This window comes from Lissotriton vulgaris, chromosome 2_1 (genome assembly GCF_964263255.1).
Source record: "Lissotriton vulgaris chromosome 2_1, aLisVul1.2, whole genome shotgun sequence".
In the NCBI taxonomy this organism is placed as follows: Eukaryota; Metazoa; Chordata; class Amphibia; order Caudata; family Salamandridae; genus Lissotriton; species Lissotriton vulgaris.
The window spans coordinates 565,054,173-565,070,444 of record NC_141687.1 but is presented as its reverse complement, the minus strand read 5'-3'; positions in this window follow the sequence as shown (position 1 = coordinate 565,070,444).

Genomic DNA, 16,272 nt, shown 5'->3' with positions numbered 1-16,272 from the left:
GCTACCCCTTTACCTATTCCACGTCACTAAGGGGCCCAAACCTATTGGATTCCAGGCAGAGAAAGTGTTGTGATTGTGACTGGGTGTGGGAAGGCCATTGGTGACTGGGTTCAGGAAGGACACTGTGATAATCTAAGGAGAAAAAAGAAACATGATGCATGCAATAACATGAAACCATATAATATTATGGCAAAAAAAAGAAAACCCTCAATTTTCCAAAACCCATACTTCCCCTCGAGAAGCATCTGTCGCCATATAACATAGTTCCCAACTGACAACCAGGTTACCTTAACTGGGGTGGAGTTGTGGACCCCTCCATTTATAGGATCGCTATCTAATCCAATGTCCTCTACTATGTCAGCATGTGATCGCTCTTCTGTGGATGTGTGATGAGTCAAAACCGTAACCGGGAACTCATGGCTCCGGCTATGTTACCTTGAGATGGGAGAAGGTGTCCGGCTCAAACATTCTTTATTGCCGGATGAAGTTATGGGGTTCCCTTCGGCCATTGGGGGGGGATCCTGTCACTGAGGTGGCGCAATGGAGCCAGAACTAAGTAAATTGGAAGTAGTCCGCCCTTTGCATCTTCCGCAATGTGACCTGGTACGGATGTGCCTCCGGCACCCACCTGGCTCCATCCCAACCTTTGACGCTAGGCTAATCAAGGTTGGGGGAGAGCGAGTCTGTCACTGTAGTTGCTTTTCTCCCATTTCCCACTCCTACTCTGATTTAGGAATTTCAAAGAAGTGGGTTTTATCTACAAAATTACTTTATGATGTGCCAGGAACAAGAGAGCAGAAGACAGCTGGAGAACCTGAAGATTCTGTTTGACAGACTCATTAGACTGACCCTTAACCTGGCCTACCTGTGTGTAGTCGGGAAAGATGAGGATCGTAGAATTCTGATACCCAAGGTCTGAGCGTGTGTGAGCTTTGCTATCGTCTCTGTCCTTAAAATTTGAAAAGTGCACTATCAGAGGCCGGCGTGATGCTCCCAATGGGGGGGGATTCTAGGAGCAAGCGATTTGTCACCACCGCATCCATGACTTGAGCCATTCTTCCAGGAATTCTGCTGGTTGGTTACTTTCTGCGGCTCCTGGAAAGCCCAAAACGCACAGGTTATTCTGTCTCGAGCGATATCTGCGTCTTCTGCTCAATGATGGAACTTTGTACGAGTGAGGAGGCAAGCTTTGGTCTTAAAGTCAGCGACCTCATCTTCGAAAGTTGAAAGGCATCCCTTTGCTTCTGTGATACGGCTGGTTGAATTGCAGAGATCTTGGCCAAGAAGCTCCACGATTTTAATTTCAACTGCTGCCTGTGAGGCATGGATGGCCTGCAAAATTGTATGCAGATCTCCCACTGGTGGTGCTGTTTTATCAAGGACGTCAATTCCCACTGCTCCCACTGGGGCGGTAAACTGTTCAATTTGTGGCTGAGAGGGAGGGAGTTTTGCGATTCTGTCTTTCTCCATGATTGTCAGTTGTAGTAGATACCTCGCCCACTTGCCACGTCCGTTTTTCAGGTAAAGTCTGATTTGAATACAAATTTTGAGAATACCACTTTTAGAAAATTGACACTTTCCTGCCCTTGCCATTTGGTGCTTTCAGCCTGTCCAAGGTAACATGACTGGGTGTAGTTAGTGGTTGGACTTTGTTTATTCCTCCGAGACAGTCACACAGTAGAGGGATTATGTTTCCCTGAATGGGATTGGGAGGGTGGAGATGGGCACAGCCCCACTTGCAACTGAATAGGCTGTGCCCTGCCTTCACACAAAGGACTTGTCACCACTGCATTGTTCGTGCAGCCAGCTTGGAGCCAGGGACGCGGAGTCCAGAAACTTCAAAGAGAATCCTCTAGAAACTTCTCCTGCTTCAAAGAAGACACCATGTATAAAAAGAGGACCCTCAGACCCACTCTTCAGTTCATTTTCTGGAACCTCTGAAGGAGACTGCCTGCAGCTGTGGCCTGCTTAGTTCTACTCCACAAGGCTACTTTAATGTACCTGTAAGGAATGCTTTGCTGCCTGGTGCCTGCCCTGCTGCTTGAGCCCTGCTATATCACTTGAGCTCAGGACTACCAGAGTGACTCAAAGGGCAAGCTTGCTGGCCTCCTGTTTGGAGTCATAGGGACAAAACAGACTACCACTATCTTGAACCCTCACCTGAACCCAACCTGAGTGAGTCCAGAACTCCCAAGTGACGTCCTCCAGTCCTGGACTCTCGGTGGAGGAGTTAAAGGTGACCAGAGAGACAAAATCAAAATTTTGGGGCTTAGAAAATATTTGGCTAAAACTGCTCTGACAACCGAGGGAAGACTAGACCCAACGAGCTTGTCTATCTACCCAAAGTGCATCACCAGTCAGCCTGACTTTGTGGTACTTCCTGCTATGTTCTTCTTCTTAGCAACAAATCCTGTTCAGCAGTCCCTGAGCGAAGGGGTATCCAATCTCCTAGACCTCTCATCGACTACAGCCACCAACTTCTACCCATTGAAGATTTTTGACTTCCATAAAAGATACTGAATCCGAACATAGAAATCTTCACCACTACTTTATCCAGCGACTCCTCAATGATGAAGCTCCCTCCTCGGACATCGCCAGAAGCCTTGTCCCGCTGAACTTTACCTTCCCAGAACATTTTCTAAAACATTTCTTCTAAGTCCAAAGGTATGTGCCGATGGGGTCCAATCCACTTCTTGTAGCTGACCTATGCTCCATTACAGTTGACCATATTTTTAGACTTTGTCCCACTCTACTAGATGTCTGCGAGTGCCGCTTGGTCTTATAGGCCCTAGATTTTACCTAAAATTTAAAATTCAATACTCCAGTTTTATAAATTGGATTTCTGTCATTTAGGTGTCAAATAATGTATTACATTTTACTCTATATTCCTAAATTAGGGTGCGATTTTTCTTGTGCTGTGTTTTCACTTTATTAGTGTTTGTGTGCTCCAAAAATATTTTGTGCATTGCATCTAAGTTAAGCCTGACTGATTTTGTGCCAAGCTACCAGAGGGTTAAGCACAGGCTAATTTAGGGATTGTTGTGGTCACCCTGACGGGGATTATGGCTGTTTCTTGAATAAGGGTCACCCTCCCACCCACCCCCTGTCAACCAACAACCCAATTTCTTACTTATGAGTTCTCAGCATGAATTAGTTGTTAATATTAGAGGAATAACTCCAGTGGTTTTTGTCTGCTGCAGAGCTTAGTGTGTAATGAGCAGGTCAGATGCTTGATTTCTAGCAGAGATCAGTGAATTCACACGTTTTCAAAGAGTTAGATGCAATCTATTGGTTAGATGTTAAACTCCTGATAAGATAGCTTAATGGGTTTTGTACCTGCTTACGTAATGTTCAGGGAATATGCTTAATGTGCTTGAATGCCTGCAGGAATAAATCAATCTTTCATTTTTCTCAGGGTGATATAATGAGTATTATTAATGTGTGTTGGATTAGGAACAGTTACTAGGCAACAATAAACATTTCTGCTTATAAAAATTATAATTATTTGTCCACAAATTCACTTAGAACTGCAACACATTAAATATAAGTATTTATTTGTCAATATTATTACACTTGCCTCATCTGAAGAAAGTGCGTCTCGTATTTTTGAGCAATGTCTGTTGTTCTCATTCGATGGATATGTGGTTACATTGCATGTTGAGTATTGTTTACCTTTTCTACAGATTTAAGAAAGTATGTCGTTTTAAATCTCTGTTCGACTCTAAGTTGATTTGTGAGTTTAGGCTGTCGCCTGGTGAGAAGTTCATGGAATTAACAAATCTGTTCCAACCCATAATATTTACCTACCAATATACAAATAAAAAAGGCCATTAAAATGGCCTTTTTCAATCAATTCCATAAACGTATTTCTGCCTCACACGGATATACATTCGTCACATCCCTCAATACCACACATATTCTTGTTTCCTCATGCAATCACATGCATAATCAAATAATAATACAGACCTTTCCTCTTTACTTTGACATGCTCGCAGACAATTGTATTCACCTTAATAGGTACATACATCTTTCTCTCACTGTATCACATACCATCCCGACTTTATTATCTTTATTATACACTTCGCCACCTCACTGTCGAATAGAAATGTAAACTTCACCATCATCCTCATATATATGGGTCTCCTGACAACATTTACCCACCTCTCACATTACGGATACATATACACACCTCCTCCTGCCACTGTCATACAAACTCTCCTCATCACTGTGCCCCAACCTTGATCACCCCCTCATTGTCACGTACTTATTAATTCCCATCAATTTTAAAATAAGCACCGCCTACATGTCTCGCATATTCACCCTGGTCATCCTGGCGATTTTGCAAAACAGGGCATCTACCCCGCATGACATCAGTATTTTTACCTCTCTCTTGGTTAAATGCTTTGGCATCTCTCCCTCTTTCTCTCTTTCTCCTCTCTCTCTGACGGTCTCTCTCTGTCTGGGTCTCTGTCTCTATCTCTGTCTCTCTCTCTGTCTCTCTCTTTCTCTCTCTCGCGGTGCCCCCGCGCTTATCTTGAGTCATTATTTCTTGGTCTCTCAGGCTTCTCTACAGGGTTCAAGGTTTCTGTAGTTGTTGAGCCTGCATGGACAGAAGGGAGGCCTGCTGGAGAGAGGCCCGTCAAGAGATAGATGCAGCCAGTAGACTTGTAGGTACCCAACGTCCCCGTCACTGCTCGCTAAATACTTGCCCTCATAGCTTCCAAATTATTCGGAAAATACAGGGAATATGGAAGCTTAGGGTGCAGAGTGCGGTAGATGATTGGATGATTCGCGAGGTGATGTGGGAAGAGGGACAGCCACTAGAGGTGTGAACGTCAGCCTAGTTGTGTGTAATACTGTCATTTGAACAGCACCCAGTTTTGTTCGTGAAGAGTTCTAGCAATTTTGGCAGTCTGGACACTTTCCACATTGTTATGGGTCAACAGTGCTGACCAGGGTCTGATTCATCTTGTGAGGATGTATTTCTGGTATTGTTTTCTGGTCATATTTTTTATTAGGTGATCATCTTTTGTTCATTGAGAATGATTGTAATGTCTTTCGGTAAGGCTGGAGGACTTCACATAATATGTAGACATTTTCTCAGTCATTATACATGCCTATTGACTCCTAGATATAGATGTGGATTTGTAATGCCTTTGGTAGAAAGAGTCTACTATGTTGCTTATGTGGTCCTTGTTAGTGAACGTTACCTCTTTCAATCAATCAATCAATCAGTCATAGCATTTATAAAGCGACCTACTTATCCGTGAGGGTCTCAAGGCGCTGGGGGGTGGGGGAATGCTGCTACTGCTCGAAAAGCCAGGTCTTGGGGAGTCTTCTGAAGGACAGCAGGTCTTGGATCTGCCGTAGGTGGATGGGGAAGGTGTTCCAGGTCTTGGAGGCGAGGTGGGAGAACGATCTGCCACCAGCGGTGGGTTTTCGGTTGCCTGCCTTTCCTCTCTGCCTACCTCTACTTCTGTCTCTCTCTATACCCGATGTCATCTTAAGGATTTTTGGAGCACCTGCACTCATAAATTTGGTGCCACTCTCTGATTTCAGGAGGTATAGGCAAGTAATTCTGCACACTGAAGTCAATTTCAATACGGAAATGTTGATTTGCCAAAAGTAGTACATATACTCCAAAGTGTACAATTGAATGTATATGTGTAAACTTAACCATTTGTAAATTTACCTTGTAAATAGGCCTGTTGAATTTCCCCATCTTCTCCTAGGCCAATTTTGTGGTTCATGCCCCATGCCTTTTTTATTCTTCCCAAGCTTGCAAAAGTGGATGATCTCCACACAGGCAAGTCCTTGTTGAATTGCCTGACACATCACAAAGAAGGGTCCTGAGCAGCAATAATCGATGGAGGTTACTGAGTATCAATAATATAGAGGTAATAAATGTTTTCTTATGTAGTGCTTAAACTGTATCTCCAATGTTCTCCCTCTCTTATGAAGATAATGGCTGGAATATTGCGGGATTGAGGGCCAAAACAGACAACGCCATATGGCTGAGAACTGAGTCTGTGGCTGAGAACTGAGTGGCTGAGTATTGCCAAGTCGTTGCGCTGCAGGAATCCTCAGACACTGGTGAGTCCTTCTTCATGGATGGATTCCCCTCGTTTTTTAGGCAACGCCTGAGCCAGCGCATGCACTGTCCCGGCAAGGCCTTTAGTGAGTGGGCTTTAAAAAGCCAACCACAGCTTTAGGGTGGCAAAGAGCGTGCCATTACGTGCACAGACACGAGCGGTATACAGACATAATACCGACAACAAAAATATCGAGGTAGTTAAATATCGAGTTTAAAATATCGAGTACACAGAATATCGATAAGACAGAATATGGACTACAAAAATATCTAATAGAAGGACAATATTATCGAATCAAAAATATAGAATTGACAAAATCAATCAATCAATCAATCAATCAGTGACACTTATAAAGCGCGCTACATACCCGTAGGGTCTCAAGGCGCTGGGGAGGGGGGGTGCCGCTACTGCTCGAACAGCCAGGTCTTCAGCTTCTTCCTGAAGGAGAGGTGGTCTTGGGTCAGGCGCAGGTCGGACGGGAGGGAGTTCCAGGTCTTGGCGGCCAGGTAGGAGAAGGACCTTCCTCCTGTAGTCGCTCTTCGGATGCGGGGGACGGCGGCGAGGGCGTGGTTGGCTGATCGGAGGTGGCGTTTGGGAGCGTAGAAGTTGACTCGGCTGTTGAGGTAGCTCGGGCCTTGGTCGTGTAGGGCTTTGTGTGCGTGGGTGAGGAGGCGGAAGGTGATTCTCTTGTTGATGGGGAGCCAGTGAAGGTCTCTCAGATGACCGGAGATGTGGCTGGATCGTGGGATGTCGAGGATGAGTCTGGCTGAGGCGTTTTGGATCCGCTGGAGTCTCTTCTGGAGCTTGGCGGTGGTCCCGGCGTAGAGGGCGTTGCCGTAGTCCAGTCGGCTGGTGACGAGGGCCTGGGTGACGGTCTTCCTGGTCTCTGAGGGGATCCACCAAAAGATCTTTCGTAGCATGCGTAGGATGTTGAAGCACGCCGAGGAGACGCTGTTGACTTGCCTGGTCATGGAGAGGGAGGAGTCCAGGATGAAGCCCAGGTTTCGTGCATGGTCTGTCGGTTTGGGCGCGGTGCCCAGGGCGGGAGGCCACCAGGAGTCGTCCCAGGCGGAGGGTGAAGAGCCCAGGATGAGGACCTCCGTCTTGTCCGAGTTCAGTTTCAGGCGGCTGGTCGTCATCCACTCGGCTACCTCTTTCATCCCTTCGTGCAGGTTGGCTCTGGCGGCGGCGGGGTTGTTGGTCAGGGAGAGGATCAGCTGGGTGTCGTCGGCGTAGGAGATGATGCTGAGGTGGTGTTTGCGTACGATGGCCGCGAGGGGGCTCATGTAGACGTTGAAGAGGGTGGGGCTCAGTGATGATCCTTGGGGGACGCCGCAGATGACTTCGGAGGCCTCTGACTTGTACGGTGGTAGGCGGACTCGCTGTGTTCTTCCGTCGAGGAAGGAGATGATCCATTCCAGCGCCTTGTCCTGGATACCGATGTTGCTGAGGCGCCGTGTTAGGGTGCGGTGGCAGACTGTGTCGAATGCCGCGGAGAGGTCTAGGAGGATGAGGGCCGCTGTTTCTCCCTTGTCCATCAGGGCTCGGATGTCATCGGTGGCGGCGATGAGGGCGGTCTCGGTGCTGTGTTTGGCTCGGAAGCCGGACTGTGAGGGGTCGAGGGATCCGTTCGTCTCGAGGAAGGCGGCCATCTGCTTGTTGACGGTCTTCTCGATGACTTTGGCTGGAAACGGTAGAAGCGAGATGGGGCGGTAATTCTTGAGGTCGGTGGGGTCCGCTGTTGGTTTTTTGAGTAGAGCGCTGAGTTCGGCGTGTTTCCAGCTTTCGGGGAAGATGGCGGTGTCGAAGGATGTGTTGATGATGTCTCGCAGGTGGGGTGCGATGGCAGCGTCGGCCTTGTTGAAGACGTGGTGAGGGCAGGGGTCGGTTGGTGATCCGGAGTGGATGGAGTTCATCGTGCGGATGGTGTCTTCTGTGCTGATCGGGGTCCAGGCGTGGAGGGTGGTGGTGGGGGGGGGTGGCAGGTCGGTCGTGGTGTGCGTTGGTTGGTTGTTGAAACTGCTGTGTATGTCCGTGATCTTGTTGTGGAAGTATGAGGCGAGGGAGTTGCAGAGGTCTTGTGATGGGGTGATGTCGTTGTTTCCTGCGCTGGGGTTGGAAAGCTCTTTCACGATGTTGAAGAGTTCCTTGCTGTTGTGTGCGTTGTTGTCCAACCGGTCCTTGAATGCTGTTCTCTTGGCGGCGCGGATCAGCTGGTGGTGTTTCCGGGTGGCCAGTTTGTAGGAGGTCCTGTTGTCCGGTGTCGGGTCCTTTTTCCAGACTTTCTCGAGGGCTCGGCAGTTCTTCTTGGAGCTCTTGAGTTCGTCGGTGAACCATGGGGCCTTCTTGCTGGCGGGTCTGCTGGGCGGGGTCCTCAGCGGGGCGAGCTCGTCCGCGTGACCCACTTGTGGGACACCCCCGCGCCGCACGGCCACCAGCTGCTGCGTGTGCCCCTTGCCTGCCCTGCTGCCTCGTTGAGCCTCGTTGCCGGCTGCCGCCGCTGCGAGTGCTTTTGCCGCTTTTTTCCTGGTTTTGTCAAGCATTTGTGCTTGTCTTGCCGATCTGTGTTTTTCTCTGTTTTGCCCGTTTTTTGTCGTTTATTTTTGCCTGTTTGTATTTTAAAGTGTGCGCTCTCCTTCCTTGTTGCCCGCCTACCGCGCCACCCCTCGCCCTCCCTTCCCGCCACCGCCGCTTGTCGCCGCCCCTTTTTCTTCTGTAACCCTCCCCGCTCCCGCCTCCCAGCTGCCCCGCCCACCCGCGCACTTCGCCTTAAATGGCGACCGTGCGAACGCGCAGCGGTCACGCGCAGCGGGTGCGCCGTTTGTGCGCCGAAGGCGCGCCAAAGGTAAGCCCGTCTGCGCCCGTCCGCGACCGGATCGCGACCAGCGCCAGGACCCCTGGCCCACGAAGACCCCGACCGACCCGCCTGACGTACTCCGCCGCCACCCTCATCGCTCTCAACCCCGGCCGACTCCCTGAATGCCATCAAGCCACACCACGACACACCCACGGACCTTTCAGCTGCCACGCCTGCAAGTTCTCCTGCATCCGGACCAGCCCCGCACCAGCACCCGACAAGTCGAACTCCAGCAGCACCCACCTCAAGTGCATCCTGCTCAACACCCGCTCCGTCCACAGACACGCCATCGAACTCTGGAACCTCCTAGACGCCACAGCCCCTGACGTTGCCTTCCTCACGGAGACCTGGATGAACGCCTCTTCAGCTCCCGACATCGCCATCGCCATCCCAGAGGGCTACAAGATCATCCGGAGGGACCGCAACGCCAACCAGATGGGAGGAGGCATCGCCATCATCCACAGGAACACCATCCGTCTCACGACCAGCACCGACAACACCCTGACCAGCGCCGAACACCTGCACTTCCAGATCCACACCAACCCGAACACCACCCTCAGAGGCACCCTGATCTACCGACCCCCTGGACCACGCACGCAATTCAGCGAGGACATCGCCGACTTCGTCAGCCCGCATGCCCTCCCCTCCGCCGACTACATCCTCCTGGGGGACCTGAACTTCCACCTGGAGAACAACAACGACCACAACACCAGCACCCTGCTCGACAACCTCGCCAACCTGGGACTCAAGCAACTGGTGTCCACCCCCACCCACCTCGCCGGACACACACTCGACGCCGTCTTCTCATCCAGCACAGACATCAACTTCAGCCACGCCACAGAGCTTCAATGGACGGACCACAGCTGCGTCCACTTCACCTTCAAGAGAACGGTGAGAATATCGAGAGACAGAATATAGACAACAAAAATATAGATGGATAGAATATAGACAACAAAAATATTGAATTTTAGGTAAGTAACTAAGTCAATTAATGGTATTTAATTTTTGCGTAATATATTTCTGGAGCGGGTTGTGGGTTGATAGGTGAACAGGGTGGGAAGTAATTTAATTATAATTAATTAAATATTTAAGATAATTGGTATTTATGTACAATTAATTTTTAATTAATTATTGATTGGAAAATTAATTAAAATATAATTGGTAATTATTTTTATTAATTGATTAATGGATAATTTTGTGAATTTCATTTATTTATTTTCTGGAGCGTGTTGTGGGTTTATAGGGGAATAGGGTGGGAAGTAATTTAATTATATTTAATTAAATATTTAAATTTATTGGTATTTATGTATAATTAATTGGTAATTAATTATTGTTGGAAATTACTTAAAATATAATGGGTAATTGATATTTATTAATTGATTAATTGATAATTATGTGAATTTTATTTATTTATTTTCTGGAGCTGGTTGCGAGTTTATAGGGGAATAGGGTGGGAAGTAATTTAATTATAATTTAACAAATATATTAATTTATTTGTATTTATTTACAATTAATTGTTTATTTTTTTTAATTGGCAATTATTAAAAAAATTATTGGTAATTAATTTTTATTAATTGATAATTATGTTAATTTTATTCATTTATTTTCTGGAGTGGGTTGTGGGTTTTTAGGCGAATAGGGTGGGAAGTAATTTAATTATAAATAATTTAATAATATTTTTTGTATAGTTATTTATTTAGATTTAATTGTGATTTAATTTGTAATTGGTATTTATTTAATTTTAATTGGTAATTAATTTTTATTATTTGATTAATTGATAAATATGTTATTTTATGTGTATAATTTTTGTAGTGGGTTGTGGGTTTATAGGAGAATTGGGTGGGAAGTCATTTAATGGTAATTAATTAAATTCATTAATATATAAATTGGTATTTATTTTGAATTATTTGGTAATTATTTTTAAATGTTTTATTAATTAATTGTTATTTGTAAATATTTTGTATTAATAGGTAATTTTTTTTAGTAATTAAATTAATTGTATTATTTTAAATTGAATAATTATTATAATATCTTAAATTGGGAATTAATTTTAATTAATTTGTAATTGTCAATAATATTGAATTTTGTTTTCAAATATATAGGAAGTATTTACTTTCCCTACTGTTGCACTCACTGGAGTGGGAATAGTATTTTTTTCCCCTACACTATCCAACGCTTTCCCTACTGTTGCACTCTCTGGAGTGGGAATAGTAATTTTTACCTTCCCACTATCCAACGCTTTCCCTACTGTTGGACTCTCTGGAGTGGAAATAGTAATTTTTACCCTCCCACTATCCAACGCTTTCCCTACTGTTGCACTACCTGGAGTTGGAATAGTATTTTTTACCCGTACGCTATCCAACGTTTTCCCTACTGTTGCACTCACTGGAGTGGGAATAGTAATTTTTACCCCTACGCTATCCAATGTTTTCTCTACTGTTGCACTCACTGGAGTGGAAATAGTCATTTCTACCCCTACGCTATCCAACCCTTTCCCTACTGTTGCACTCACTGGAGTGGGAATAGTATTTTTTACCCCTACGCTATTCAACGGTTTCCGTACTGTTGCACTCTCTGGAGTGGGAATAGTAATTTTTACCCCTATGCTATTCAAAGCTTTCCCTGCTGTTGTGCTCTCTGGAGTGGGAATAGTAATTTTTACCCTCCTACTATCCAACGCTTTCCCTACTGTTGCACTCGCTGGAGTTGGAATAGTAATTTTTACCCCTACGCTATCCAACACTTTCCCTAATGTTGTACTCACTGGAGTGGGAATAGTAATTTTTACCCCTACGCTATCCAACGTTTTCCCTACTATTGCACTCTCTGGAGTGGGAATTGTAATTTTTACCCCTACGCTATCCAACGCTTTCCCTAATGTTGCACTCTCTGGAGTGGGAATAGTAATTTTTACCCTCCTACTATCCAACGTTTTCCCTACTGTTGCACTCTCTGGAGTGGGAATAGTCATTTTTACCCCTTTGCTATTAAACACTTTCCCTACTGTTGCACTCTCTGGAGTGCAAATAGTAATTATTAACCTCCCACTATCCAACGCTTTCGCTACTGTTGCACTCTCTGGAGTGGGAATAGTAATTTTCACCCGTACGCTATCCAACGCTTTCCCTACTGTTGCACTCACTGGAGTGGGAATAGTAATTTCTACCCCTACGCTATCCAACCCTTTCCCTACTGTTGCACTCACTGGAGTGGGAATAGTATTTTTTACCCCTACGCTATCCAACGGTTTCCGTACTGTTGCACTCTCTGGAGTGGGAATAGTAATTTTTACCCCTACGCTATTCAAAGCTTTCCCTGCTGTTGTGCTCTCTGGAGTGGGAATAGTAATTTTTACCCTCCTACTATCCAACGCTTTCCCTACTGTTGCCCTCGCTGGAGTTGGAATAGTAATTTTTACCCCTACGCTATCCAACACTTTCCCTAATGTTGTACTCACTGGAGTGGGAATAGTAATTTTTACCCCTACGCTATCCAACGTTTTCCCTACTGTTGCACTCTCTGGAGTGGGAATAGTAATTTTTACCCCTACGTTTTCCAACGCTTTCCCTAATGTTGCACTCTCTGGAGTGGGAATAGTAATTTTTACCCTCCTACTATCCAACGTTTTCCCTACTGTTGCACTCTCTGGAGTGGGAATAGTCATTTTTACCCCTTTGCTATTAAACACTTTCCCTACTGTTGCACTCTCTGGAGTGCGAATAGTAATTATTAACCTCCCACTATCCAACGCTTTCGCTACTGTTGCACTCTCTGGAGTGGGAATAGTAATTTTCACCCTCCCACTATCCAACGCTTTCTCTACTGTTGCACTCTATGGAGGTGGAATAGTAATTTTAACCCTACGCTATCCAACACTTTCCCTACTGTTGTACTCACTGGAGTGGGAAAAGTAATTTTTACCTCTACGCTATCCAACGTTTTCCCTACTGTTGCATTCTCTGGAGTGGGAATAGTAATTTTTACCCTCCTACTATCCAACGTTTTCCCTACTGTTGCACTCTCTGGAGTGGGAATAGTCATTTTTACCCCTTTGCTATTAAACACTTTCCCTACTGTTGCACTCTCTGGAGTGCGAATAGTAATTATTAACCTCCCACTATCCAACGCTTTCCCTACTGTTGCACTCTCTGGAGTGGGAATAGCAATTTTTACCCTCCCACTATCCAACGCTTTCTCTACTGTTGCACTCTATGGAGGTGGAATAGTAATTTTAACCCTACGCTATCCAACACTTTCCCTACTGTTGTACTCACTGGAGTGGGAAAAGTAATTTTTACCTCTATGCTATCCAACGTTTTCCCTACTGTTGCATTCTCTGGAGTGGGAAAAGTAATTTTTACCCCTACGCTATCCAATGCTTTCCCTACTGTTGCACTCTCTGGAGTGGAAATAGTCATTTTTAACCTCCCACTATCCAACGCTTTCCCTACTGTTGCACTCTCTGGAGTGGGAATAGTAATTTTTACCCCACGCTATCCAACGATTTCCCTACTGTTGCGCTCTCTGGAGTAGGAATAGTTATTTTTACCCTCCCACTATCCAACGCTTTTCCTACTGTTGCACTCTCTGGAGTGAGAATAGTAATTTTTACCCCTACGCTATCCAACGCTTTCCCTACTGTTACACTCTCTGGAGTGGGAATAGTAATTTTTACCCTCCCACTATCCAACGCTTTCCCTGCTGTTGCACTCTCTGGAGTGAGAATAGTAATTGTTACCCCTACGCTATCCAACGCTTTCCCCACTGTTGCGCTCTCGGGGGTGGGAATAGTAATTTTTACCCTCCCACTATCCAACGCTTTCCCTACTGTTGCACTCTCTGGAGTTCGAATAGTAATTTTTACCCCTACGCTATCCAACGCTTTCCCTACTGTTGCACTTACTGGAGTGGGAATAGTAATTTTTATGCCTACGGTATCTAACACTTTACCTACTGTTGCACTCACTGAAGTGGGAATAGTAATTTATACCCCTACGCTATCCAATGCTTTCCCTACTGTTGCACTCTTCGGAGTGGGAATGGTAATTTTTACCCCTACGCTATCCAACGTTTTCCCTACTGTTGCGCTCTTTGGAGTTTGAATAGTAATTTTTACCCCTACGCTATCCAACGCTTTCCCTACTGTTACACTCTCTGGAGTGGGAATAGTAATTTTTACCCTCCCACTATCCAACGCTTTCCCTGCTGTTGCACTCTCTGGAGTGAGAATAGTAATTGTTACCCCTACGCTATCCAACGCTTTCCCCACTGTTGCGCTCTCAGGAGTGGGAATAGTAATTTGTACCCTCCCACTATCCAACGCTTTCCCTACTGTTGCACTCTCTGGAGTTCGAATAGTAATTTTTACCCCTACGCTATCCAACGCTTTCCCTACTGTTGCACTTACTGGAGTGGGAATAGTAATTTTTATGCCTACGGTATCTAACACTTTCCCTACTGTTGCACTCACTGAAGTGGGAATAGTAATTTATACCCCTACGCTATCCAATGCTTTCCCTACTGTTGCACTCTTCGGAGTGGGAATGGTAATTTTTACCCCTACGCTATCCAACGTTTTCCCTACTGTTGCGCTCTTTGGAGTTTGAATAGTAATTTTTACCTCTACGCTATCCAATGTTTTCCCTATTGTTGCACTCACTGGAGTGGTTATATTAAATGTAACCCTCTTCCTATTCTACGGTAAAAATATTGTATATGTTTTGTTTATAATATGTATATATATATATATGTATTACATTTATTTAATTATTTTAAGTATGTTTAAATTAATTATATTTATTATTATATTACTTTTAAATTATTTTAAGACATTTAAAAAATTCGATATTTTGACAGTCTATATTTTTTACAATCGATATTTTGGAGTCAATATATTTGTACTTACCTGTTTGTACATAGGCAGTCGATATTCTGGTATTCTATATTTTACCTCGATATTTTGGTAGGTCGAAATTATTTTGTCTGTCAATATTATGTCAGTGATCCGGCACGAGCAGAGGCGCCATCTGGCTTTCCTTTCCCTCTCCCAAGCGTGCACGCTGATCAGCAATTACTCTTTCACGCCTCAATGCGTTTCTGTTTGCTTGGACACCACTTCCCTCCCTTCTCACCCCGCAGTTTAAATTCATTCACTTAGAAACAAGGAATGTATTTATTTTTATTACACTTGTTTTCACTTTCGTGACATGCGCTGTACCTTTAACCATCGAGAAAATTACAAAAAACAATTTGATGGACAGAATGTAGATCAATGTCTTACATTCACCCCAGTACAAGGATCTGGGCCTAAATCCATCGTTTTTTGCACTCCACACCACCCTGGGTTAGATAATGGCTTTATGCAAATCAGCTCTGACCCTGTGCCCCATGGGAACAGTCCAGTCCGAACTACACAGCCATATCTTTCCCAGACCGGAATCAAGCATCCGAGGACCGGACCGGTTTCGAGGTAACACCTCTCAACAGCCCGGCTAGCTTGACACACCACTGGAGTCAAGCTAGCCGGGCTGATGAGAGGTGTTACCTCGAAACCGGTACGGTTCTCGGATGCTTGATTCCGTTCTGGGAAGGACATGGCTTTTGTAGTTCAGACTGGACTGTTCCCATGGGGCACAGGGTCAGAGCTGATTTGCATATCGCCATTGCCTAACCCAGGGTGGTGTGGAGTGCAAAAAAACGATGGATTTGGGCCCAGATCTTTGGACTGGGGTGAGTGTGTGACATTGATCCACATTCGGTCCATCACCTGTTTTGTTTGCATATTCCGCCCTAAGTGCGCTGGGGATGCCCAGACGTGGGTTCCAGGCACTCCACACCACTGGAGTCAAGCTAGCCGGGCTGATGAGATGTGTTACCTCGAAACCGGTCCGGTCCTCGGATGCTTGATTCCGTTCTGGGAAGGACATAGCTTTTGTAGTTCGGACTGGACTGTTACCATGGGGCACAGGGTCAGAGCTGATTTGCATATCGCCATTGTCTAACCCAGGGTGGTGTGGAGTGCAAAAAAACGATGGATTTGGGCCCAGATCTTTGGACTGGGGTGAGTGTGTGACATTGATCCACATTCGGTCCATCACCTGTTGTGTTTGCATATTCCGCCCTAAGTGCGCTGGGGATGCCCAGACGTGGGTCCCAGGCACTCCACACCACTGGAGTCAAGCTAGCCGGGCTGATGAGAGGTGTTACCTCGAAAACGGTCCGGTCCTCGGATGCTTGATTCCGTTCTGGGAAGGACATGGCTTTTGTAGTTCGGACTGGACTGTTCCCATGGGGCACAGGGTCAGAGCTGATTTGCATATCGCC